At 46.1% G+C, this 26609-nt stretch overlaps 1 long non-coding RNA gene across 3 annotated transcripts in view; it reads right to left on the reverse strand.

Annotated features, from left to right (window-relative positions):
- The window catches only part of LOC146801797 (uncharacterized), a 148466-nt gene extending 122422 nt beyond the window's left edge, over nt 1-26044 (reverse strand). Inside the window, exons 1-2 of one of the 3 annotated variants that reach the window (XR_014968074.1) lie at nt 25362-26044; nt 15346-15617 (exon numbers count right to left, since the gene is read on the reverse strand). This is a non-coding gene — a long non-coding RNA (uncharacterized LOC146801797). The remainder of the gene's footprint in view (nt 1-15345; nt 15618-25361) is intronic. The other 2 variants (XR_014968073.1, XR_014968075.1) reach the window with 2 other exon arrangements.
- Nucleotides 26045-26609: the final 565 nt, after the last annotated feature.

The raw sequence follows: 26609 nt of genomic DNA on the forward strand, positions 1-26609 counted from the left end.
GTGGGCATACCTGTGGGCTGTGCTAGCCAAGTTCGGCTTTGGGCCTGGATTTGTAGGCTGGGTGAGGTTGCTCTATGAGGGGCCTCTTGCTAGCGTCGTGGTGAACGGGCGGGCGTCGGCACCGTTCGAGCTCGGGAGAGGCACCCGGCAGGGCTGTCCCCTGTCGCCGTTGTTGTTCGCCCTTGCTCTTGAGCCGCTGGCAGCGTGGATACGATGGCACCCGGATATACGTGGGATTCGTTGGTCGCCTGACCACGAAGACCGTATTTCACTTTACGCCGACGATATTCTGCTATACCTCACCTCGCCTAAGAAATCTCTGATAGTGGTTTGTGACGTCTTGACTTCTTTCGGTAGGAACTCTTGTCTTGTCATTAATTGGGGGAAGTCATACTTGTATGTCCTGTGTGGGGATGTCCCGCCTGTCCCGCGCAACTGCTCGATCCAGATAGCCCAGCAGGGCTTTTTGTATTTGGGGATCTATATTTCCATCGACCCCATTTTACGATACGAGAAGAACTTGCTCCCTCCCTTGGCACGTCTGCGACGGGACGTGGCGGGCTGGCGGCGGTTGCCGCTTTCCCTCCTTGGCCGTGCCGCTCTGTTTAAAATGATGTCTCTTCCCCGTTTCCTCTATGCCCTGCAGAATACCCTTGACTTGGTCCCGGCCAGTTACTTCCGTGAGGTCGAAAGCCACCAGCGCGCGCTATTGTGGGAAGGGCGTCCGCGTATAGCGATTGCTAAGTTGACGCTTCCGTGGTACGACGGTGGTATCGCGCTTCCAGACATTCGACGTTACTACTGGGCCACCCAGTTGAGCGCGATTAACCATGGTGTGTATGGTCCGGCGCTGAGCCCTGGCTTCGCCATGGACCGATGGTTGCTACGTGGGGGTAATTACCACAGAGCGTTGTACTCGAAGTCGTCGGACTTAACCCTTACGGGGCCCACCAGGGTGGCCGTGCATGTATGGAAGGTGGCGACGGATTCACTGGGCTGGAAGGGTAAGCTTACCCTTGCCACCCCTCTGTTTGACTCCGATATTCTGGGAAAGCTTTGGCATACAAAAGGGTTTGAGAAATGGGACCTGATCGGTATATCCAGGGTTGGAGACCTTTTGGTTAAGGGTAGGATAAAGTCATTCGAGGAGCTGCAGAAGGAATATGAGCTAGGGAGCACGGAGTTCTTCCGATACGCTCAAGTGTGCCACGCCTTGCGGTCAGTCCTTGTAGAAGGGGAGAAAGTGCCTGAGTCCTCTCCGTTAGAGGACCGGATCCTGGATGGCCATATGCCAGAGAGTACGATCTCGCTCATTTATAAGAAACTTATTAATGTTCGGGCGGATCTTCTTCTAGGGTTGCGCGATCAATGGACCAGGGATGGCCTTGAACTAGATGATGAGGATTGGCAGTATGCAGTTTCTTCTCCCAAAGAGGTCGCGATCCCCGCGCGGCTGGTGCAGCTTAAAATACTCCATAGGGTCTACGTGACGGGGCCCAGGCTGGTCCATATGGGTTTCTCTGAGGAAGGCTTATGTAAGAGAGGCTGTGGTATGGTGGGCACCTTCCTACATATTATTTGGGAATGCGGTGCGATTATGGAGTTTTGGAGGCGAATCCACGAGGTGATGGGGGAGGTGACGGGCATCGTCATGCAGCCTGAGGCGCGGTGTTGTCTCCTGAATGTTTGGGGTCCTACTGACCACGACGCGGCACAGACTCAGTGGGTGACCCTAGGGAACATGGTAGCCAAGCGCGACATCGCTCGTCTGTGGGGCTCTACTAGGCCTCCTACATTGACAGCGTGGATGGAAAACATGGATTGGAGCATGTTTAGGGAGAAGACAGTGTATTGTGCTCGAGGGCGCTCTCGGAAATGGCACTCTGTATGGGGGCGATGGAACCAGTACAGAGGGGGCATATGCCTGCCCCCAGACCCGGACCCGCCTGAGGAGCAGCTCTCCCCTTAGCTTTCTTTCCGGCTTTGAACTCCTTGCTGGTATGTGTTTGTCTTCTTGAGTCTCTGACTTCCCCTCCTTTCCCTTACTATAGACCTGTGTCTGTTGGACGAACTGGGGCTCGCTCCCCCTGATGGGAAACCCTTTTGGTGCTTACAGTACTTATCGCCTTGCTTGTGTTTAGGTTTGGGTTTGTGTTTATTTAAAAACAGAACCTTTGACTCTCCTGTCAGTGAAATGTGGACGTTCGCATGTGTTGTGTTTCTAAAGCTGCCGTACCTCCGGGTTGTCGGCTGAATAGCTGTGTCACTGATTTAAAAGAATAAAGGTTTTTGAAAAAAAAAAAAAAAAATCTATTCAGCTTTGTTTTAAAGGAATGTCAAATGTATGAAAGACAGCTATCCATTACAAGTCCGCTCTGTTATTGCGCCTTTTGATGGAATCATCGCTGCCCCGGCATCCCACCACCCTCAAACGCTCATATGTGGCATCGCCTCACTGATCATAACAAGGGATATTTGAATGCATGCATGCAACTAAGCTTGCATGAAAGCAAAAGCCTACCTAACCTTCTAGTTATATGCGCACTAGAAGATCCCCTTTCTCAATTGGTTTGTATACCCTTTGAAAGTATGAGCAACTAAGAATTCTTAGACCGCGAAGACAGGTTTGCATGTTGCATGTTGCCTGTGAGACGTCAACATTATCAAATGTGGCGTGTATTTTCCTGCACACCTTCAAGGAAACCTAAATCTTATTTTCGACCCATACTGCACATCAAATTATCTTAGCCAGTTTCTGTGATTGTTTGGGATAAAAGCCACTTTTCTTTACCAAAAGCCAAAATTTTGTCACCTTAGTGCGTGGTTGGAAATGAATACACTGTCCCAAAAACTGAAAAAACAAGTCCCGAAACAATGACTGCCAAATGTAGTTGGGAGGTGCGCTCCGGGAGCGCTAAAAATCCAGATAAGGCATGACTTATGCATTCCCTTGACAAATGGGGATGGCAAAAAATTGAAGCGAAGATGGTGCCAGCAAGTGGGAGGCCTATGGGCGGGCTGGTAAGCCCACGATGTAGATGCAGCATGTGTCGGTTCGAGACAACGCATGCGTGCCGTTTAGAGCCGAGACCTAAAAATGGGAAATACACACAGAATTGGTAGTATATGTCCTCTTGAATCTCAGAGGCATGTTAAGACACAATACAATTTCTAAAGCACTCTTTTACCCTTTATCATCGCAATCACAATCGCATGATGCCTGAAGGAATTCCCATTGGTTAAGGTGGATTTAAGCATTGCCAATCACAATTTTGCTGTCTAAGAATGTTTGCATTAGTTGGAGAGGTAAACCATATGAGTTACAAGCTTATTTTGACACATGGAATCAAGATTCATCTCCGTGAAGCAGCGCAAGAAGGCTGAAACACATCTGGGGCGGATTACATTCTCATTCAGTTCAGAGGGGAGCGGCCTGTCAGTTTGGCTGAACCATTCTTTTTGGGGGGATGGGTCAAAACTTTTTTGCATTTGGTTGGTCCCTTTAGATTAGCATGGAAAAACAGACACAGCAGAATGGAATCCTTCTTAGAAAAACTTGAAGGGCTTATGAATGATTCAAGCACCTCTGCCATTACGATTTGCAGTAGTGGTCAGTGCAATGACCAGATTCTAATGTGGTGACTTGCTGCGCGCTCAAATAAAATGTTTGTGTGTAAGCTAAACGTATGTTACATAGGCGTTTTTCTAAAACAATTCATTCTTAACTACATAACTAATTACACAAACAAATGCTATAATGCAGTGTTTCACTTGCTATTTCCCTATAAGTATATATTTGTGTGAAAAAATAAAATTTTCAAGCAAACTATCCCAAGATAAACATGTAATATACAAAATACATGATGGATAACTTGTAATATGGTGTTATGTTGCCATCCAAATGTTCTGGGGACATTTACATGATTTATGATGTCACTATAAATCCTTGATGGCAAGATTGTAGTCAGTTACACATGAAGTATACTCTTTCTCCAAACATATGCATGTGTATGTGTGTGTATGTTTATATATTATCTACTGGCGGTCGCCAGTAGATAGTTATAGTTAGGACCCTGTTTCCATAGGAAAACCGCAACATTCTATTTGGAATAACTTTGGCGCCGGTCGACGAATCCTCGCGAAATTTTCAAAACTAATGGGGCGCTACGCTCCGCTCCTACCCTGAAAGTCTCGGGGGGATTCGTCAATCGGGGGCTGAGAAAAAAGGGGGGTCCCAAAACGCGTTTTTCCCATGCATTTTTCCATAGGACCTTTAGACACAGCTACAGCCCGAACGGCTGAACAGAGTTACTTGAAATTTGGCAGAGAGGTAGTCTACAGGTCAAGGAAGTGCCTTTTGTAGGTCTGGTTTAAATCTGTTCAGTAGTTCCTGAGAAAATAGCATTTAAATCAATATATATATCTGTGGCAGCTTACGGTGCGCTTACCGTAAGCTTACCGTACGCGTACGGTGCCGTGCGCGAGCGCGATTCTGATTGGCTGTTAGATCTTAGTAAACATTCAAATCGGTCGAAACCAGGAAGCTGCGGCCGCCATTTTCTCTCTCGCACTCTGAGGGGGGGAGGAAAAACAAAGGCTAAAAACATGTAAAGGGGCTGTTTAGACAGCTCCTAACCTCCTAGCATTGATTACTGTGTCCCAAACGAACCCCCAAGGCAAAAAATTCAATTTTATTTTTTTTCGAAAAAACGCCGATTACGCTTACCGTACGCGTACGGTAAAAAATAATTAAAAAAAAAAAATTATCCACACCTTCCCCACCCAGTGTGCAAAAGGTGCCCGAAGGGCACCTTTTGTGTATTGCATATACAATATTGGAACATGTAAAACATAACCTTTCACAATGAAGCGCATAATATGTCCTCCATGTGCGGACGGTGCGCGAAGCGCATCGTGCGTACATGGCCCATCCAGCGTACCCACCGTGCGTGCATGGCACTAACTGCGTAAAGTGGGCGCGCGGTGCGCGAAGCGCACCGCGTGCTCACTGTGCGCGCACGGTGCGCGAAGCGCACCGTGCGCGCACGGAACGAACTGCGTTAAGTTGGCGCGCACGCCACGAATGGCGTAAAGTAACTTAGCATTTAAAAAACCGTACAAATTCACTGAAAAAACCATAGGTTTCACACACGTTATAGTTAGGAATTAGCATTTAAAAAACCTTGGAAATTCACTGAAAAAACCATAGGTTTCACACATGTTATAGTTAGCTGGACATTTTACTCATAAAAAACCAATGAAATTCCCCCGTTATAGTTAGTGCAGGCAACTATAACTCACGCGACCGCAATCCTCTGCTGATGCTAATACTGTATTTAGACACTTATTTGCCCATGTCTTCTTCCATTAAATTTTAGCTATACATATATTACAAATATTTTTTTTTCATAAAGACACATATGTCATCAGCAGAGGATTGCGGTCGCGTGAGTTATAGTTGCCTGCACTAACTATAACAGGGGAATTTCATTGGTTTTTTATGAGTAAAATGTCCAGCTAACTATAACATGTGTGAAACCTATGGTTTTTTCAGTGAATATATATATATACATATCATGTGATCAAGTCCCCCAGGAGGGATGAAACGCGTAATGGCTGCCTTGTTTGTTTAAGTCTTGAATAAACGAACAGATATTTGAAAAGAATCTTGTGGTCCGTGCTCCCTTCTGCTCAGCTGATCGGATACGAGAGAGGAGAGTGCTTTGTCGATATATATACATATATATACATATATATATACTATGTGATATATGAGCCAACAGCTCAATTTTCATCATATTATATTATATTGTATAAATCATGAGCCATGAGAAACAAGTCTAGTAATGTATTTTACAATTACAATAAGCAACTATGATAAGAATAAGCATGTTGAAAACATTTACATCATGGTAAAATCTTTTGTCTATGTCTATGGCAAACAATTATGGACTGTCACTTTAAATGGGACAAACACGAGGGGCACGTCATGTGATCAAGGGCTGCAGAGCCCGAAACGCGTCATGGCGGAAGAGCGCACAAACAAAAAATAAATTGATTTGGGTACAACTAACTGGAGTCCGTCCCCTTCTTGATCCAGGGCAAAGAGGATCGTTCGAGGAAAGGTTGACTGCTATATATATATATATATATATATATATATATATATATATATATACACACACATAGATTCACTGAAAAAGACAAAGGTTACAGGGACGTTATAGTTAGGTTCAGATTTTACACACACAAAAGCATAGAAATTCAACAGTTCTAGTTATCTCAAGTAACTATAACATGCCCTGTGGTTACTATAACTTGCACCCCACCATGCACAGTTTTGTCATCAATAATTAAACTGCAGATATTTCAGTGATATTATCAAAGATGTGATAGAAGATGTCATGAGTGATGTAACATTTGAGGTGATTAGCATTGCATGTTGAGGGCACGAATTATAGTTACCTTAGGTCACGAGTTATAGCTACTTGAGATAACTCTAACTGCTGAATTTCTATGGTTATGTGTGAAAAATCTGAAACCAGCTATAACGTGCCTGTAACCTTTGTTTTTGCAGTGAACTTCTAAGATTTTTTTATTCTATTTCCTAACTATAACATCCTTGTAACCAATGTTTTTTTTTAGTTAACGTCTATAATTTTATAATGCTATTTCCCAACTATAACGGCCCTGTAACTTTTTGTTTTGTGTGTGCGCATGAATCGGTGTGTGAGTGGGTGTGGAAGTGGTTGTGTGGGTTTGTGAGTGGCTATGTGGGTCTGTGAGTGGATGTGGGATTGGTTGAGTGGGAGTATGAGTGGGTGTGCAAGTGGGTATGCAAGTGGCTGTGTGAGGGGTTTTGTGGGTCTCTGAATGAGTGTGTGAGTGGTATATGGAGGTGTGAGTGGCTGTATGGATGTGTGAGTGGCTGTATGGATGTGTGAGTGGTTGTGTGGGTGTGCAAGTGGATGTGTGTGAATGGGTCTGTTAATGTCTGTTGGAGTAGTTTTGTGGGTCTGTGAGTGGGTGTGTGAGTGGATGTATGGGTGTGTGAGTGGGTGCGTGACTGAGTGTGTGGGTGTGCAAGTGGGTATGTGAATGTGTAAGTGGGTGTGTGAGTGCCTGTGAAGGTCTGTGAGTGGGTCTGTTAGTGGTTGTGTTGGTGTTCAAGTGGGTGACTGTGTAAGTGTGGTAGTGGTGTTGTGGGTCTGAGTGGGTGTATTATGGGCTGTATGGGTGTGTGAGTAGTTGTGCGAGTGGGTGTGTAAATGGGTGTGAGTGGCTCTGTGAGTAGGTGTGGTAGTGGTTTTGTAGGTGTGTGAATGGTTGTGTGGGTGTGAAAGTGAGTGTGTGAGTGGGTTTGTAAGTGACCGTCCATCTGTGAGTGGGAGTGGTTTGTGGGTCTGTGAGTGACTGTATGTGTGTGTGAGTGGGTGTGTGAGTTGCTGTGTGAATGGGTATGTGAGTGGCTGTGTGGGTCTTTCAGGGGGTGAGGTAGTGTTTTTCTGGGTCTTTGAGTGGGTGTGTAAGTGGCTTTATGAAGTGTAAGTGGGTATATGGGTGTGTGAGTGGTTGTGTGTGAATGAGTGTTTGAGTGGGTGTGTGAGTGGGTTTATTCCACGGATCAGCCAGGATTCACATGGGGGCTGCACTGAGCATCGCGGTAGATCCAAGGATCCTCAGGCATGCTAAAAAAACATTTTCCCACAGTGTCTTTCCCATAAGGGGTCCCTCCAAGATCCCTCCATCAGTCCCATGGGGTTGGGATACCTCTATCCTGACTCCTTATATCCTATTTCGACTTTATTTCCCTCCCAACCCCTGGGAACCGTGTCTCGATTCACAAAATGGCGGCCACAACTTTTCTTCCAGGTTGCGGTCAACCAATCACAGCATTGCTGTTGGCACATGGATCCACAGATCCTCCACAGTGGATCCACGTCTCTAGATATACATACATCTTTTTTCTTTAATAACTCCAAAACTACTGAACAGATTTACACCAAAATTCAAACAGCGCTCTTTCTGGACCAAGATCTAACTTTTTGCCAAATCTGGTGCAATTCATTCAGCAGTTTGGGCTGTAGTCGTGTCTAAAATCCCTATGGGAAATTGCATGGGGAAAACGAGTTTTGGGACCGCTCTTTTTCTCAGCCACCGCTTGACGGATCACCCAGACACTCTCCAGACAGCAGCTGAGGTGAGTAGCAAACTAGTTCTGAACATTTCATGAAGATTCATTAAATCTCGAAAAAAAAAAATTTGCAAAAGAAAAAAAGCTTTCCCTATGGAAACTAGGTCCTAACTAGAACTACCTACTGGCAACTGCCAGTAGGTTATGGATATATATATATATATATATATATATATATTTATTTTCACTGAAAAAAAACAACGGTTACATGGAGGGTATAGTTAGGTTCAGATTTCACTCGTACAAAACCAGTGAAATTCAGTAGTTCTAGCTACCTGAGCTAACTATAACTTATGCCCCGCAATGCACTGCATATGACCTCACATATTACATCACTCATGACATCATCAGTTGAGTGTGTGTGTTTTTAAGAGTTTATGATTGTTAATTGGGGAGAGGAGTTGGCCTAACGGCTAGGGCGCTCGACCTCGGACCTGGGGAACTGGGTTCGAGTCTCGGTAATAACGCTGAACATCCTGTGATTCTGGGCAAATCACTTAATCTCCCCGTGCCTAAACAAAAAAAATGAATGTGTGTCCTCATGTAACGTAACTGGTGCTATGTAAAGCGCTCTGATACCCGATTGGATTCGGGTCAAGTTCGCGCCATATAAAAACTCTGCAAACATATATATAGTAACCTACTACAAACATTAAATTAGTACACCATGTGCACTACTACTGAGTGATACTATTTCAAATGTATATTATGTGAGCGGCTGTATGGGTGTGTGAGTGGCTGTGTGAGTGGCTGTATTGTCAGTAGCTGTATGGGTGAGTGGTGGTGTGAGTGACTATGGGTGAGTAAGTGGACATGTATTGACTTTATGGGTGAGTGTCTGGATGACAGTGAGTGTCTGGATGACTATATGAGTGAGTGACTGGGTGTTATTGGCTGTATGAGTGAGTGAATGTTTGAGTGGGTGTTTAGTTACGTGAGTTGGTGTGTGAGTGGCTATATTGGAGAGTGAGTACCTGTGTGAATGGCTGTATGGGTGAGTGAGCAGATGTGTGAGTGCTTCTATGCATATGTGATTGGGTATGTAAATGGTTGAGTGGGTGTGTGAGTGCTTGTATGGGTGAGTGAGTATGTGACTGTGTAGGTAAATAAGTAGAAGTGTGAGTAACTATATGGGTTAGTGTGTTGCTATGTGACTGGCTGTATGAGTGAGTGGGTGAATGGTTGTGTGAGTGGCTGTGCGAGTGGGTGGGTGGGTGATCTAATTTGGGGGCCTTTAGAGAACGCCTGATTTTTTCCTTTATCTTCCACCTTTCTTTTGTTGGGGACACTGACCACTCTTTTGGGGACCCTCCACCCTCCCCAAGATACCTTCTTGGACACTCTGGTGCAGACCCAGAGGTCCTCCTCTAATGGAAGCTCCCTAGGATCAGTTAGCTTGCTGTCAATCAATCAATAAAGTGGGTTGTAAAGTGTGACAACTCACCCGTAAGGGTCTCAAGGAACGGGGGCAGATGGCTGCAGATCTCTCTACTGTGGTTCAGTCAAAGAGCCAGGTCTTGAGGTCCTTCCTGAATTGGGGCAGTGACAGTGATTGCCTTAGGGGGAGAGGCAAGGCGTTCCAGGTCTTTTCTGCGAGGTAGGGGAAGGATCTTCCCCCAGCTATGGTCTTGTGGATACGTGGGATGTCAGCCAGGGTCAGTTGAGCGGAGGTCTATGGTGGGTGCATGAAACGAGAGGCGGTGGTTGAGGTATGCAGGTCCTGTGTCATGTAGGGCTTTGTAGGTGTGTGTGTGAGGAGCTTGAAGTTGATTCTTTTGTTGACTGGGAGCCAATGGAGGTCTCTCAGGTAGCTGGTGATGTGACAGGGATGTTGAGAATGATCATGGCAGAATACTTCAACTGATTCCCTACCTCTAGTGTAAGGAGGCTGTCCCTCCCCTCTGTGGGCATGTTTTTCCACCAACTACCCCGTCCCCAACCCTCCTCTAGGACCCTGTGCATCCTCAGGCCTACCTCATAGGCAGAAAAACATGTTTCTATATAATCCCACACCACATAGCTAGGCACCAGGTCTTGTGGTATGCTGTCACCTCTCCATTTGACACTGGATTGGTGCCACCACTGCTGCTGGACTCTGTTGCTTGCTTAGCTTTAAGGTCCAGCTCCTTCAGACTCACTTCATGAACCAAGACCAGTTGCCTTTCAGCCAAAGCCTTTTCATTCTCCGCTTTCTCTAGGGTCGGCTTCTTATCCTCCAAGTCTCTCTCTTCCTCAGACTTTTTCTGTTGCCAAGGCCCTCTCTGTCCTTAGTTTTTTTCTCTCCTGTCTCCAGTTTTAGTTTAGCCAGCTGCAGCCTGAAATCTCGTTCTGTCTTCCTGTACCTCCTAGGACAGGTTGCAAGCAGATATACTGTTGCCTGCTCTGGATCTAAAGTATATAAAAAAAATATCCAAACTTTTTTTGAATACTTTAGCTTGTCCCCCTGTGTCTGGCAGGGGACTTCATTCCTGGGGGCTTACCCGCCTCTTGGTCCACCATCAAAAGCTTGTCATCCTCTCCTTCCATCTCCTCCTTAACGTCCACCTCCTCATCCTCCTCCTGTGCTGTAGCCTGTAATTGGTTAGCCTCCTCTCAGAACCATTGGGCCTTCTGGAGCACCTGCTTCTTGGAGCTCCAGTTTGCCAGAAGCCCCTGCTCATTGCAGAATCCTCTGAGCTGAGAACACAGCATAACTCTCCAGGTTGTTGAGCTCAAACCCCATGCTTACAGCAGGCAGAGTCACAGGTGCACAAAGTCAGGTGGAGCAGAAAATAATGTGGAAAAAGCAAGAGGCCAATCAAGGAGAATTTAAAAAGAGGATGAAGCTGGTATCGTTATTTACATGGGATTTTAGTGTTACACAAAATCTTTGAGTGGTGCTGCACAAATACAAGTACTGGATGCCACCAATAAATCAGAATTTATGAAGCAAGGCTAATCACCCAATAGAGTATTCAGGCACTTGCAGGTCCCGGAGGCCTATTCGAGCAACCAGGTCTTGAGCACCATTCAGAATTACGGAAGTGAGGTGATGGCCCAGAGTTACATGGGGAGGCTGTTCCAGGTTTTTGCTGCGATGTGGAAGTAGGAGCATCCTCCACTTCTGCTTCGTTAGATGCAGAGAGCATGGGCAAGTGAAAGGGAGGCGGAGAATAGTCTTCTGGATGGTTGGTGGAAGTTCAGGAGGGGGTTTTGTGTGTGTCAGCAGCTTGAATTGGCATCTCTTCTGTACGGGTAAGCCAGTGGAGTTGCCTGAGGAGAGGTGTGATGTGCGTTCGTCGGGAAAGGCCAAGGACGAGAGTGGCTGCGGCATTCACTATGGTCTAAAGTCTCTGTAGGAGGTGCGCAGCGATTCCTACGTAGAGGGTGCTGTCGTAGTCCATTTGGCTGGTGATGAGGGCCTACATCACGGTCGATCTGTATGTAGGTGTAGCCATTTGAAGATCTTATGTAGCATGCACAAAGTGTGAAAGCAGGAAGAGGAGACGGCGTTGAGCTGTGATCTCATGGTGAGCTTGTTGTCACTGATGATTCCGAGGTTTCTGGCATGGTCAGAGGGAGTGGGTGCGGGTGCTAGGTCTGATGGTCAACAGGAGTCGTTGCATGCGTTGCTGTTGTTGCCGAAGAGCAGTACTTCCGCTTTGTCTGTGTTCAGCTGCAGGATTTGCATGATTCCTGACGTTTCACAGCCTTCGGCATGGCACGTCATTGTGCTTAGATAATTGTATCCACATTGGTTCCACATATTTTAACATCGTTGGTTCAGAACTTTCTGGGCTGACTCAACTATACTGCTATTCCTTGTGCAGCCACCTTAGTGCGATTGCACAGACTGGCACGGCGTGCACGTTCAAGTAGCGGCTGCCATCCTAATCTTATCTTTATCAGTTGTGTCTTCCCTGCCGCATTTACCTTTGAACTGCAGAGGGAAGACATCGCTGTAACTAGCCACTCTTGAGGTGAGCCTCTTGGGTTATTTTGACTTTTACTTGCCATATAAACAAAAAGATTTCTTACTATTTTATCCAGTAGAGAATCCCATGAGGAACTTGATTAAACTTTGCACTCACCGCAAGCTTCATTTGTCAAAGGAATAGTGGCAGCTGCATCCTAAGGTGAGCAGCATGATTGACTTCTTTTGAAGTAACTTGTACATCACTGTTTAACGGAGTATTTTACTTTATGCATTTCTATTTTATCTCTTTACAGGGAAATCCCTTCAGGAACTTTCCACCTTTCACAATCTCCATACATCTAATTACTTACAACTTGGATTCAAGTGGTCCTAGGATAAGTAAGAGTGCTTTTCAATAGCACTTTGTGTAATTCATTAAGCACCACATGTGTACTGAATCCATTGCATAATCTTTCCCATGCAGGATTGGGGATACGCTTGATCCATTTTCCCTACTCTATCCCGACTGGAAGGTGTCCTCTTTTTTCTGAACGTCCATTAGTAGGCTATACTCTATCCAGGTGAGTTACAGTTGTGCTCTCTGTGAGTAGTGTTCATATAGTGAACACTACACACAGTCTGACTAGGATTGTATTCTTTAGCAGGTCAGTGCCGTCTCCTCTGCTTGCTTCCTCACCCTCCATCTGCTCAGGAAAGTCTTCAAATAGCTCCCACCCAACACAAACGTACAGTCATGCAAGCTTTCGACACCAGCAGACTACTACGGTAGCTCCCTCTACATAGGCATCACCACCCAGCTCATGAGGAAACTCCAGACCATCCAGAACACAGCAGCCAGAATCATCCTCGACCTCCCCAGCCAGACGCACCTCACCTCCCACCTCAGGAAACTCCACTGGCTACCAGTCACAATGAGATGCCAGTTTAAGCTGCTCACTCACAGTTACAAGGCACTACACAATGAAGAACGAGCCTACCTCAACAAACGAGTGAATTTCTACCACCCCACCAGAGAACTCTGTTCCAGATCTCTCTCACTAGCAGCTACCCAACGCTTCCGCCAGGCAAACAGTGGAGGCCACTCCTTCTCCCACTTGGAGGCCAAGACCTGGAAAACCTTCCCCCTGGACCTCAAAGCCTCACCTTTATTCCAGCAGTTCAGGAAGAACAGCAAGACCTGGTGGTTCAACCAATAGCAACAGGCAGCGCAATCCTGCAGCACGATCCCACAGCGCCCCGAGACCCTCATGGGTGAAGCAGTCACGCTTGACAAATCCTGATTGACTATCACATAGGCTGTTCACATACCCATAGTCCTGAGGAAGACCCTTTGTGATGATTTTACCGAAACATACCTGCAGGGAGGAAACTTTGACGATATTAGCATTAAAGATCTGTATCCTCGGCCAACAAGCCTGAAGAACTTACTATTAGTACAATAGGCTTTTTTCTCGTTGAGCTGACTAGATCAAGAAAAACCAGGCATTTTTTCCAAAACATTTTTATTTGCACTATATTTATGTGATCAATTGATTTTTGTTGTTCGATTCACTTGCTCACATAGTGTCACTTTGTCACAGTCACTTGTTACTTTTGTTTAACAGCCGTGAGACTAATTCTCATTCTGTTGTATAACTTGGATATATGAATACGAATATACTGAGTTATCGCAGACTGGTATGTGTTGTGTCAATCAGTAACTGATCTCTTTCGAAGTCAATTGATATGAGCACTGACTCGTAGACGTTGTGTTGAACATTCATTGGTCTGTATGAAGGTATTAGATACAAGCACCATAATTTCACAAAGAAATTGCACTTCACCAACAGAACTCACTGTAGTTTTATAATGAAAAATAAAAAAAGGTATTCAGCTGCATGCAGTTGTACTTCATCTAGTCGGCAACACTTGTCTCCGTGGAAGTAGATTCCGGTGGTGGTGGGGTCTTCGATGAGTGAGAGGATGAGTTAGGTGTTGTCTGAGTAGGAGCATATGTTGAGACCATGGATCTGACGATGTTGGCCAGCAGTGTCACATATGCATCGAAGAGCCTGGGACTGAGGGATGAGCCCTGGGGGACACCACAGGTGATCTCCTTGGGTTCAGAGGTGAAATGTGGGAGGTGAATCCTCTGGGCTCTTCCTGTGAGGAAGGAGGTGATCCAATTGAGCCGTCCTCTTGGATGCCGATGTGGTGGAGTCTTTCGATCAGTGTGTGGTGGGATACGGTGTCAAAGACTGCCGAGACGTCGAGGAGGATCAGAGCTGCTGTTTCTCCTTGGTCGGATGTCATTGGTGACTGCGACCAGGGCAATTTTGGCGATGTGATTGCTGCGGAAGCCGGACTAAAGGCATAGAGTAGCTGGTTCTGCTCCAGGTGTGTCATGAGTTGCTTGTTGATGATCTTTTACAGTACCTTCACTGGGAATGGGAGCAGGGAGATTGGCAGATAGTTTTTGAGTTCGCTGGGGTCAGGTGAGGTTTGAGTAGTAGTCTGACTCAGGCGTGTTTCCAGGCATCGGGAAATGTTGCGGTGGTGATAGAGGTGTAGAGCAGGGCTGTGAGTTCCTGGCCAATCCTTTGGTTTCAGAGGTTGAAGAGGTGGTGCAGGCATGAGTCTGAGGGAGCTCCCAAAAGGATGGATTTCATGGTGGAGGTGGTGTCCTGGGTGAAGACGGGGTTCCAGGTGGTCAGTCTGAGGTTTGTGTTGGTTGCGGTGGTGGCGTATCGGTCGAAGAAGTCTGTAGCTGTGCTTTGGGGTTTGAAGTTGCCCCATTATTGCATTCATAGTCACTGAGCGTCAACGTAGGAAATTGGGTTTGTAATTGAGGGGTGTAAATAACCTTCTCAAGCAACAACCACAATATTGATCAGGGTGAACTACAAAAGTCACCAAATTAACTTGTGCTTAACCCTCTTGCACCTTGGCACCAAAGCAGTCAGGCTTAACTAAGAGGCAATGTAGAAAGTATTTATGCAGCACACAAACAGTAATAAAAGGAAAACACAACACAAAAGTCCCACACAAATTTAGGAAGTGAGTAAAACGTAATAAATAATTTGAGAGCAAAAAAAAAAAACAATCAGTAGAACTGAAGATCTGCAATTTCAAAGTTTTAGGTAAGTTGCCACTCATGGTCAGGTGTTCATGCTAGACTGGGGAAAATTCACAAGTTCAGGCCGATTGCGATGGAGCACAAGATGGATAACCAGGTTAGTCTCACCGAAAATGTTACCTTCTCAAAAGTCTGACGCGAAGAGTCTAGTTTGTGGTGTAGGAGGCTGCAAGTAAAGTGCTGCAGGTGGTTGTCGCTATGGTGTGAAGAGCAGCCCTAGTGTTGTAGATGGTCGTCTCTCTATTGCGAAAATCCTGTCGGGCGGCTCAGATGTTCATTGCTGGAGCTTTGAGTGAGCAGTCCCCGCAAGCTGTCATCGCTGTAGCGCGAAGTGCAGATCTCACACATTGCCAGATGTTGCCGTAGAGAGAGTCAGGGTTCGCAAGCTGTTCCTAAGTCATGGAGTAAAGGACATCAAGACAAGACCATTTTTGGTTTGATTGATAGAGTTTGATAATATGTTGTAATTGCCGGCACTATTATACATTTGAGTACGGATTTAGGTTATTAGAGACAGGACAAATGCCAACATACAAGATGGCAGCAGAGAGGCCAGGAGGTCCTCCACAAAGTACATATTGGCATAAAATGTTCAAATAGAGCCTAAAAAAGCTTGCAATAGCACCCATTTTGTCCAAACAAATGTCTCATTTAAAAGTGTGCAACTTCTTTTTGATAATCCTTGTAATCTAATAACTGCATTACCACTCAGTTAAGACTATGGGGCATATGTATCAAAGGATACATTTGCAATTCTCAAATAGCGATTTTTAGAGAATCTCTATTTGAGAATCGCAAAACGCCATGTATGTAGGATTTGCAAATAATTTTGCGAATCCTACATATTCCTTAATTGGGAATCGCAAATTGCAATTTTCAATTAAGGAATACCTTCCCATTCATTCCTATGGGCCTAGAGGCCTTTAGGAATGAATGGGAAGACATTCTCAATTTGCGATTCTCAATTAGAGAATCGCAAATTGAGAATGCAATTTCAAGGGTGCCAGGGTGTCAAAAGGACACCCTGTTGCACCCCTGAAATGTGCATGTGTACACATGTGGCACAGATAAATGCCCTAAGGGCATGTATGTGTGCCACATGGCACTTTGAAAAATGCAAAAAAAAAAAAGTGAATTTTTGATTGTTTGGCACATTAATGCAAATTGGGGCGCTCTGCCCATATCTCTGTTGATGTTCTGACAGACACAGACCTGCCACATTCTGGTTTCACCTTGGTACACCTGCATCCTTCAACGCCGCCGTACCTCCGGGTTGACGGCATAGGGCTGTGTGATTCGAGCCAAATGTGAGATATTTACCGCGGCCGGCCCATAAGGGTTGTAGGCTCTCTGCTGTGTACTTTGACTCTTTGAATAAAGGTTTTCCAAAAATGATGATACATCCCAAAAGGCTTTTTCCCGTTCGCAAACGGGCCGATTCTGAGAATCGGCCCGTTTACGTACGGGAAATGTGCTTTATACATATGCCCCCATGTCACCTCTGTCTAAGACGCTCCTCCATACAAATCTCAGTACGCAGCAGACACTGGACTCATTTGCCATTTCTAGACCAAAGAGTTTGCTTTCACAATCTCCTGCTCCTACTAACTATAGCCTGGTGTAAACCATCTTGTTGATAACAGTACAGCTTGTGGCACAAAGGATGAGGTGGTAGATTAGTGCCAACATGGCAATGCACTGCTGCTTCAGGATGCCAGCCAACAATGCCTAATGGGGAGCTGGCTCTTGGCAGAAGAAGACCATCATCTTAGCATCCTGTGATACACACGGCTCAAAGGTCTTGATCGCGAATTGAAATGGACCTTGAAGCAGGGTGGGGCCGCTGAAGATCACTCCCAAAGGATTAGCCCCAACATTTAGACCACATCATGCACTGTAAAAAAAATTCTTCAGATATACCATGAGATCCTGCTACTGGCTATCATAGGTAAGGTATATTGAGATAGCAATTGTACCCATATACCAGTCAAGTGCAATAAAGTATTAATTGGCTCATAAGTAAAATGTGTGTGTTTCAAAGCTTCAAAAGACAATTTAGCTCTGAGACAGCATTGGTAAATCAACTTTCCATGGCGGGGAGCTGCAGGCCAGGCTCTTGCCAGTCCTCTACGTTTTCCTAATAGTTTGGTACAAAACATACAACAGATCAATGAGCACTCATCACATGTAGGTATTATTGCACCTCACTTGTAATGGGTCTGCATTTCAGCACATTCCTTTCTCGTCCACTGTTGTGGTTGTAGGTCTCTAAGACCATTGAGGTATTGTAAATTGATTCATATTAGGTTAACTGGAAGGCCATACCTGACTGGCATACACACCTTCTCTTTCCAATAAGCAGAGATGCTTATCTTCTCCACTTAGGTGAACTATCTACTGCATGTCCTTGAGTAATCCAGTGTAAAGAGGGACCTTCTGGATCTTCCTTAATTGTGCCACTACATCGCTTTCAGCAAATCATCATGCACCCACAAATTCTGTTAGCATCCAAAATTGCCAGAACAAGCCAAAGCATCAATGAAATTAACTATCCACCTTCACTATATACATTTTTGAGTAGAGTTCTATTCAACCCCAAAGAGTTGCAGATTCCAATCCCTGCCAAAAAAAAGACAAGTACGGACTTCCTTTTGTACACCAGTGATGTTGGTTTACAGTCTACGACATGCAAAAAGAATTAACCAACAGCAAATGTACAAGTTTCTTACTTTCAGTAATGCTCTTCCTTGTGGATACTGTATTTAACCACGGATTCCTCACCTTTTAAATTCCCTCAGGCACAAGAGTGGAATTATTCCCCCTAGGGGAGTCTCCTTGAAAACACTTCTATTTTTGTGGACTCCTTCCTTTCCCCCTTTGTGAAGAATCTTCTTAAAGACACTAAAGATTTCTTAAGGGTGATTGATGGGATTCAATGGGAACAAGGTTTTTACTAGTAACTCACAAGTCTGTACACTTGCATCTCACACCAGGACGGATTTACAGCAGTTCGGTATTTCTTAAAGACTCTAGCTTTAAAATATCATGAACGGGCCAAGATGGCGGCCGGATACGAGGTGCTTGTGTAAGTTGTGTCCCTCCAGTTCCGCTGCTCAACAGCTGTGAATTAGCACCTTCCCTTATTACATCACTGGTGACAAAACTTCTGGTACGACACTGGAACTCTGGCAACGTCGAATGAGGCCAAACATGGCATTGCTGAGGAGCCCTGTCGTTTGCAAGTGCTCCAAGCGGGTGAAGCAGGGCCTGGACATAAGCTGCGCCGAGAGAGGGTGAAACGCAGTGATCCCAGACTGAGCTTATCAAGGTGGAGAGAGCGACCGGGCGCTGGGGCTACCCCTCCCTGCGAAACACCGTGGGAGCGCCTACGTCCTGTCACATCAAGATCCCGGGAGTCCCGGACATCCAGAAGGTGAGCCAAGGAGCTACTGAGTCCGGGAAGCTACAAGAGAAAAGGCCACGTGAAGGGTCCGGGGGTTTGGCGGATGCCATTTTCAGCCACGAGCACAGGGTGTTTCCCTTCTACTTTGCCCGGAGTAGCCTGAAACAGATTCCGGTGCCCTCGTCCAGGGAAGGGCGAGCGCCCGAGCAGGCCTGTGTGGTTGGGGAGAGTGCAACATTCCTCTTCCTCTCCGTACATAACAAAGATGGCTGGCGTTGTCCCTTCTTACAGCCTGGCAGGGTCTGAAGTAAGGATATCCCGGGGCCATGATACAACTCCCATCTGCTATCGGGGAGAGTGCACCTCTCATCTACAGGCCGTTCCAGCCTGTATTGTAGAGAAAATCATAAACCCAATACAGAGCCTAGCAAACCACAACACGATACTCGGAACTCTTAGGCTGAGACACCGCATAGCAAAGCATTGCCCCAAGGGAATATAGCTGGAATATATCCATGCCAGAAACGATTACACACAGCAAGAGTAGCCAGCAACCTCACCACCCGTTGGCGGACCGAGGGATCCCTTAGTATCCATACATGAAAACAGCTAGGACAAAGAAAGAAAGGTCGTAAAGGACATGCTATGGAAGCAACCGGGGCTGGGCACCCCTGCTGGAGCTAGCCACAGCGTTGATGGGCAGCAAGATTTAATGGAAGGTGTGGACGGACCAGCAACCAAAGCATTCACGACAGCATTGTTCACATCTCTCAAGGAAGATCTCCAAGAGATAAAAGGTAAGCTCTAAGGCGATTTGAAGGAGAGAAGGCACGTATCTGGAAGAAGTAGGTGATCGGGTGACAACGTTGGAAGAACGGGACACTAACAAGGATGAAGAAATCGAAATGATGCAACTAGAACTCATCCGGTTGCGGGAACATATCGATCTTCGGGCTCGCACAGAAGATTTAGGAAATCGCTCCAGAAGGAATAATGTTTGCATCAGAGGGGTGCTAACACAAGCGAAAAGAGATTATCTTAAGGCCTACGTCCTTCTATAATGTCCTGGACAAGGAGCATACTAAAGATATCAAAATCGATAGAGTACATCGAGTGGGCCCACCTAGGGGGAACAAAGCACCGCCATCAGACATACTAGTTAGCATGCGTTCATGATTTCCAAACTAAAGAACTGATAATTCGCAAAGCAAGGAACGCTCATCCAGTACAATTCCAAGGACACACTCCAACTTTCGTCCAAGACCAAGCTACGTCCACACTATACAAAAGAAGAGAATTCTGCGCCATTACAAAGCATTTAAGGGAGCAAGGAATCTCATACTCATGGGGGCACCCTTTCCGGATTATATTAAGGTTCGAAGGAAAGCAGAGATCGCTTCACTCCTTGGAAGAAGCCCAGGAAGTCCCAGGGATAACAAACGCCACTGAACATGACCAAGACAACAAACCCTGGGAGAATGCTGGCGATCGGTACCCTTGATGGCACCTTGTGGGGTAACCCCCCTCCAAGCTGAAACCGGACATTGCAACCGTCATTAAAGAAAGAGAAGCAGTCATTAGCTCACTACCTAAATCACCAGACCATCCGGCTTCCCCCTGTATAGCTGTATTTCATAGGTGGGAATTACCATCCCGTGCGGGAACGGAGGGCCCGGATGACCCCACCTATGACACACGATGGAGAATTCTATATTTCTGCTGAATGGATAGGAGAACTGAGAGCAACTGAACCCTCACTGGCCTATGATGCCTATGGGCTTCCCACTGTTGCCAAACTGTTGTCTCTAATTTTTACTTTAGAGAGTTGACTCAACTTTTTGGGGTGAAGTTTTTTTATTTTTTATTTACCCCTGCACCAGTCTCGAAGAGAATTCAGCCACCTGTCGGTCTGAGTGTTAGTTCTAAGTACCTCGTCAGGCAGCGCTACACTGTTCTAGCATGCTGAATAAGATTCTACCTCTACTAATACACTATGGGTAGAAATCTGAAGAACGTGAGCCCTAACGTTAGAGACCTCAATCACCCTATAAAATGTACAGCAATCCTTTCACTGCTGGAAAATTCTGGGGGGATATATGACTCTTGCAGGAGACTCATCTCCTCACGCGGGATACCGCGCGCATGCTGTCACGCTACTTCCCCCACCAATTATGGTCCTTGGGCCCCGCTAAAAAGAATGGTGTTGCAATAATTTTCAGAGCAAATTTCCCTGGGAACGTCATCTCCACAGTGGCGGAGGTAAAAGGGCACCTGCTTGCAGTTAGAATACAATGGGGGAAACACATTTTACACTTGCCAACATATACACCCCCAACACCCAACAAAAATCATTTGTCCTTAAGGCCTGGATGGAGTTCCTAGCATTTCCAGATGCAGCAGTCCTGGTGGGTGGGGATCTCAATCTGGTGATGGACACCACACTCGACTGTTCATGCCAACGATCGACACAAACAGGAGCATTCTCAGCTGACGGCAAACGTTGGTTGGCATAAAACGGCCTTAAGGACATTTGGCGCAACCACCATCCAGGGTAGCAGGACTATACATTTTACTCAGCGGCTCACAAAACATACACACGTCTGGATCACTACTTCGCTTCGACGGTGCTTTTGCCTATTCTGCTGGAATCATCTATTGAACCAAGATCCTTGTCAGACCATGCACTGATAACAGTCACAATAGAAGCAGACACGGGCAAGCCGAATCCTACCAGATGGCGGCTGAGAGAAAGCCTTCTGTAGGCTCCGACAGTCTTGTCTGATATAAAGAAGAGGCTGAAGGAATGCATACAGACAAATGACGTGGGGAACACCTCTTTGGGGGGTGGTTTGGGAAACACTCAAATTGGTATTGAGGGGAGAATTTAAAGCAATCTTCACAGCAGAAAATAAGATACGCAAGGAGGAGCACCAGACATTAGAACGTGAGGTCAGTGAAATGGAATCTATTCATAAAAGAACAGGGTCCCCGAGAATATGGAGAGAACTTGAGAGAAAAAACGTCTATTGAAGCGCTTGGACTTAGAGCAGAACATGCACTTTTCAGGCTCCGGCATAAATTCTACCTTAGTAGCGATGTGTGTGTTAAGATGCTAGGCCAGAGACTTAGGGCAAAAATTACGACAGCAACAATAACCTCCATTAAGCGACCCACAGTGGAGGAGGTATATACAGATTCACAGATTATAGACGCCTTCAAAACCTTTTACCAAACCCTTTGCTCTGATTAAGATACCTCCCAGACAAAATCCAGCTCCTATCATGAGAACTGTCCGCTTTCTCATCTCCCAGAATCCATAGCAGAACAATTAGACCAGCCCATCCGTATCGAGGCAGTAATTGCCACATTTGCCCAGCTAAAAGTACAAAAGGCCCCGGGCCGTGATGGTTTCCCTGCCCAATTTTAAAATAACTTTTGCCAGGAACTAGCACCCCTTCCTACTCGTCTATTTAATTAATTCCTGGATACGGGCTCAGTAACGGACTCAATGACAGAGGCATCTAGCTCAGTAATCCTAAAACCTGCCAAAGACCCCACTGAGTGCAGATCCTATGGACCCAACTCACTGCTCAATATCGCAGAAAAAATATTTGCTAGCATATTGGGGGCCCGTTTAAACCCACTGATGGCAGGCCTGGTGGATCCGGACCAAGCAGGCTTTAGTCCTTCTAGACAAGGATGGTATAATACCAAACGCCTTTCCCACCTCAAGGATGGAATCTATCGATCATTCAAGGAAGTGTTCCTGTCAATTGATGCTAAAAACGCGTTTGACAGGGTGAGCTGGTCATATCTTTTGGACACGTTACATCATCTTGGATTTAGCGATCAATTCATAAATTGGATTAGATGCATCTACCGGGCTCCAAGAGCATTTGTCCGGGTAAATGGGGCTTCATCGGCAGCGTTTCCGAATGCCCAAGGCACGAGTACCCCTCATCTCCCCTGCTGTTCGCTCTGTATATGGAGCCACTCGTAAAAAAACTGAGGGATAATCCACAGATTGAAGGAATTTGGTTTAGGAAAGAAACACAAAATCAGTCTTTAATCCGACTACGTAATACTTTCACTTACCAATACTCCGACTACATTACTGGCCCTAGTTGCAGAGTTGAATAGCTTTGGAGAAATTGCAGGCTTTAAAGTTAATTTGGGCAAATCACAAATTCTGAATCTATCGATACCGCAGGCTGTTGCTAAGTACATTCAAAACCAAGTCCCGCTCCACTGTACAGAACAATCCATTTCATATCTAGGCATCGAACTTGCCCCGACCATACGGAAAACGGTAACGTTGAACTATACTACACTATTGGATCAGATGACTAAAGCATTAGATAGCTAGGCGCACCTTAAGCTGGCATGGTTTGGAAGAAATGCAGCAGTGAAGATGACAGTGTTACCACGTATCCTATATATCTTTCAAACAATAGCAATGGCCCCACCTACATTTAGCAATTAAATTCATCTGGGGAAGGGAAGAAACCACGATTACTGTTTGCCCAAATTACGCAGTCTAAGCGAGATTGCGGAGTTGGGCTTCCAATGAGCCATAGATATTTCCAGGCTACACATCTTCGATATATGGCTGGATGGAATCGCCCCCTTTCTGAAAAACACTGGTCCTTTATGAACCCGACGGGAGCCTGAGTGAATATCTGGAGGGAAATTTGGCTCCCGCACAAACATAGGGCATGGGGACTGTATTCTTCCCCGGTTACCTCATCGGCATTAAAGCTTTGGGACGCGGTAGCCTCCAGGAAGGGATGGATTACCTTCCCATCCCCTATGTCCCCAGTATTAGATATCCCAGATTTCCCCCAGGTCATGATTAGGAGGTATTTCAGAGATGGAGAGCAGGGGTGTAAAAGGGTTGGCTCCCTGTTTGATCTTAATGGCATAATCCCATTTAAGCAACTGAGGCAGGACTATGCTCTTCCGCATTCGGACGCATTTCATTACCGTTAGGTGCATCAAAGGGTCACATCTTCTGACTATCACGTAGCAGCATCCAAGCCCCTCACAGCTTTTGAAAAATGGTTGATGTGTAAACAGGATAAACATCTAATCTCCAAGCTATATGCCATGTTTTCCACTGAGATAGCGGGAGGTTGGACGAAATGGCAACTTCGATAGGAAGCAGAACTAGAAAGGACACTTTCAGACAAGGAATGGGCGGATATAAACTACCGGGCACATAACAGCACATAGTATAGTGGGGTCGGAATCTGCATACAAAGCAATGTCGTACTGGTATCTCACAACCACCCGCATACATGCCTGGGACAAAGATCGCACTGACAAATGCTGGAGAGGATGTGGTTTAACAGGCTCTCTAATACATTTACTCTGGCATTCCCCCAAACTGACACGCTACTGGGAAGCAGGCTTGGATAATATAGATAAGGCTTTTGAGACCTCACTTCTCTGCGTGTACCATCTATCGAATCATTTGACCTTTCCCTTACGCTCTGAGAGGTAGACAGATCGCTTTGGCACTCTTAGCAGTGCGGCAGGTGATCCTAGCCCAATGGGGTACATCCAATGTACCAGATTTTCCTGCTTGGCTACAGAGGCTATGGCTCATCCTCACTATGGAACCTATGCCATTCGTGGCAGATCATAAGAGACACATATGGTGTATTATGGGCCCCCTTTCATCAGATCCTATCTAAAGAATTGCGGGAGCTCACATTCCCTAAATACTTACAAATCATGCAATTACTCCCTGAAGAGGCATCAAAACCTACACTAACTCAAAATATACTCCTGAACAACTCCATGAATGTCAATTAGCCCACACGCTGTACATGACCGGATAAGGGATGACTGGTGCGGGATTTTTGGGAGAGGGGAAGGTTTAGTATTCTGATTATTTTTTTGTCTTTTTCTTCTCTTAAGAAAAATATAGTTTTGTTTTGTTGTAAAATTATCCAACTTTCGCTGCCAGCCTACGGGTTGAATGCATACAGCGGTGTAACAACTTTTTGTACGCTGCCAGCCATTAGTTGTAGGCAACAAGCTGTGTCATTATCACCTTGGATCGCCCTAATAAAAGATTGGTTCCATAAAATATCATGAACACAATACTATGATTGTACAATTCATTGAGTTTGGCCTGCCTAATACCATTTTTAGGTCGAGGACTACCGGTCTGCCGAAGGCAGAACCGGAAGTCGAGATTTAATGTTTCCTAGAGTGGCTATTTAGCCCGCCTCTCTTTTTGCTTCTCCTCCATTGGCTGGCTTCCTAAACGGAGGCCAGCCATTGGAGGAGAGAGCCGTCCCTCCAAATAGGCTCCGTCTTTTTCAGATTCGGGGGCGTGTTCCTTGCTGTTCTTTCCACTTTTTAGCCACGCCCCCGAATCTGAAACCGCTGCTGCGTTTCTCCGAAGCATTTCTGCCTCGGAGAAAGGCAGTGGTGTGCTTGTTTGTTGATTGTCTCCCATTCTTCTCAACTCCCTCTCCTTCTCACTCTTCTGAATTATCTTCTTCCCTCTCCTCCTCTCGGTGTCTATCTCCAGATCGTACTCTCTCTCCCCTTACTTTCACCCACTCCCTCTCTTTACACATCTCTTCTTCCAAAATGTCTCTCCTTCGCTCTCTCGCAGCCTTTCTCCTCCCCCCCCCCCCCATTCATCTCCTCTTCTTAAGCCCCCGCCTCCTCTCTACTCTGCCTCTGCTGTCCCGCCCGGCCTCCGTTCCCCTCTTACCCGGGCTATCAAACGAAGGCAGAGATGCACTGTAATGTACTTCTCGTTGCAGGGTAGCTTGATCTTCCATGAGGTCCGTGATAGCATCTCACCGATCTTACAGAAAAGCAGGGCCGGAATGGGGAGTGCTGGGCGTCAGATGGCGGGTGATTTATTGCGGATCCTACCTGGGGTGGCAGATTAACTGTGCTATGACAACTTGCTGCCTCTCGGGTATCAGTCCAGCACGGCAACGTCCCACGCCGAAGAGCCCTGCGCGCGCTGAACTGCAGCGCTGCCGAAAAGGAGACGGACGGATCTCACTCATCGCAGCTGAGCTCCGTCACTGTCTCCCTGCTCTGGGCCTCCCTCTCTGCTCTCCCCGCACACTCCCCAGGGACTGATTCTCTAGGCTCTTGTCAGCTTCTACAGTCTGTCACCCTCCATGCCCCCAGCTCCGACGTTATCCACCGTCCGTTTCTTTCCCTGTGGTTGTCCTATCACTGTTAACATATAAAGGGTAGCTCAGTGGCTTGAGTGCCTGCTTTAAGAGTCAGGTATGTGTTTAGCTGTTCAGACTTTTAAACTAGAGTGTCAAGCAACGGTCCAGGAGAGGCAGGCCCATGACATACTTTCAGGATATAAATTATATTCATATACTCCTAAACTAAATTGTACTTTTTTACAAATTCAACGCTGATGGGATGAAGTCTTCTATTCTGGACATACCTTGCACCCATAATTTAAACCATTGCAACAATGACAAAGCTTTTCAACTATGAGCAATAAATAGTATATATTAATTTGCAATGTAATCAACAATATATTTTCCCTGTGCCCCTCTTCTGTACATATGCCAGTGGGTTTGCCTTCAACCTCTTCCGCCACCCCTCCATTCTTGCGTGGGCTTTCCCTGTGCAGCCAGCACCCCTCCCCCCTCACTACGTGTCACACGCAATTCTACCCCCTGCCCCCACAATCGATTTTCTAGAGGCTTATAAAACGCCGAAGCCTACTAGCGCTGAACCATGACGGAGGACGTGCTTTCAAACATGTGTGATAAGACTCCTGTGCCTCCCGAGTCTTGGGGGTAGGCAGCTTAGTTGGTTAACACGCCTGCTGCTCCGTTCTTTGTAACCTGAAAAAGTTGGGTGGCCATTTACAAGGCAGCCTCAGTGTGCTGCAGGTTGCTTGAGGCTTTGGCTTGAATTCCCACGCAGCCCTGAAACGCCAACTCCAATCCACGGAACTCAACTCGAGACGTTATTT

Source organism: Triturus cristatus, chromosome 8 (genome assembly GCF_964204655.1).
Source record: "Triturus cristatus chromosome 8, aTriCri1.1, whole genome shotgun sequence".
Classification (NCBI taxonomy): domain Eukaryota; kingdom Metazoa; phylum Chordata; class Amphibia; order Caudata; family Salamandridae; genus Triturus; species Triturus cristatus.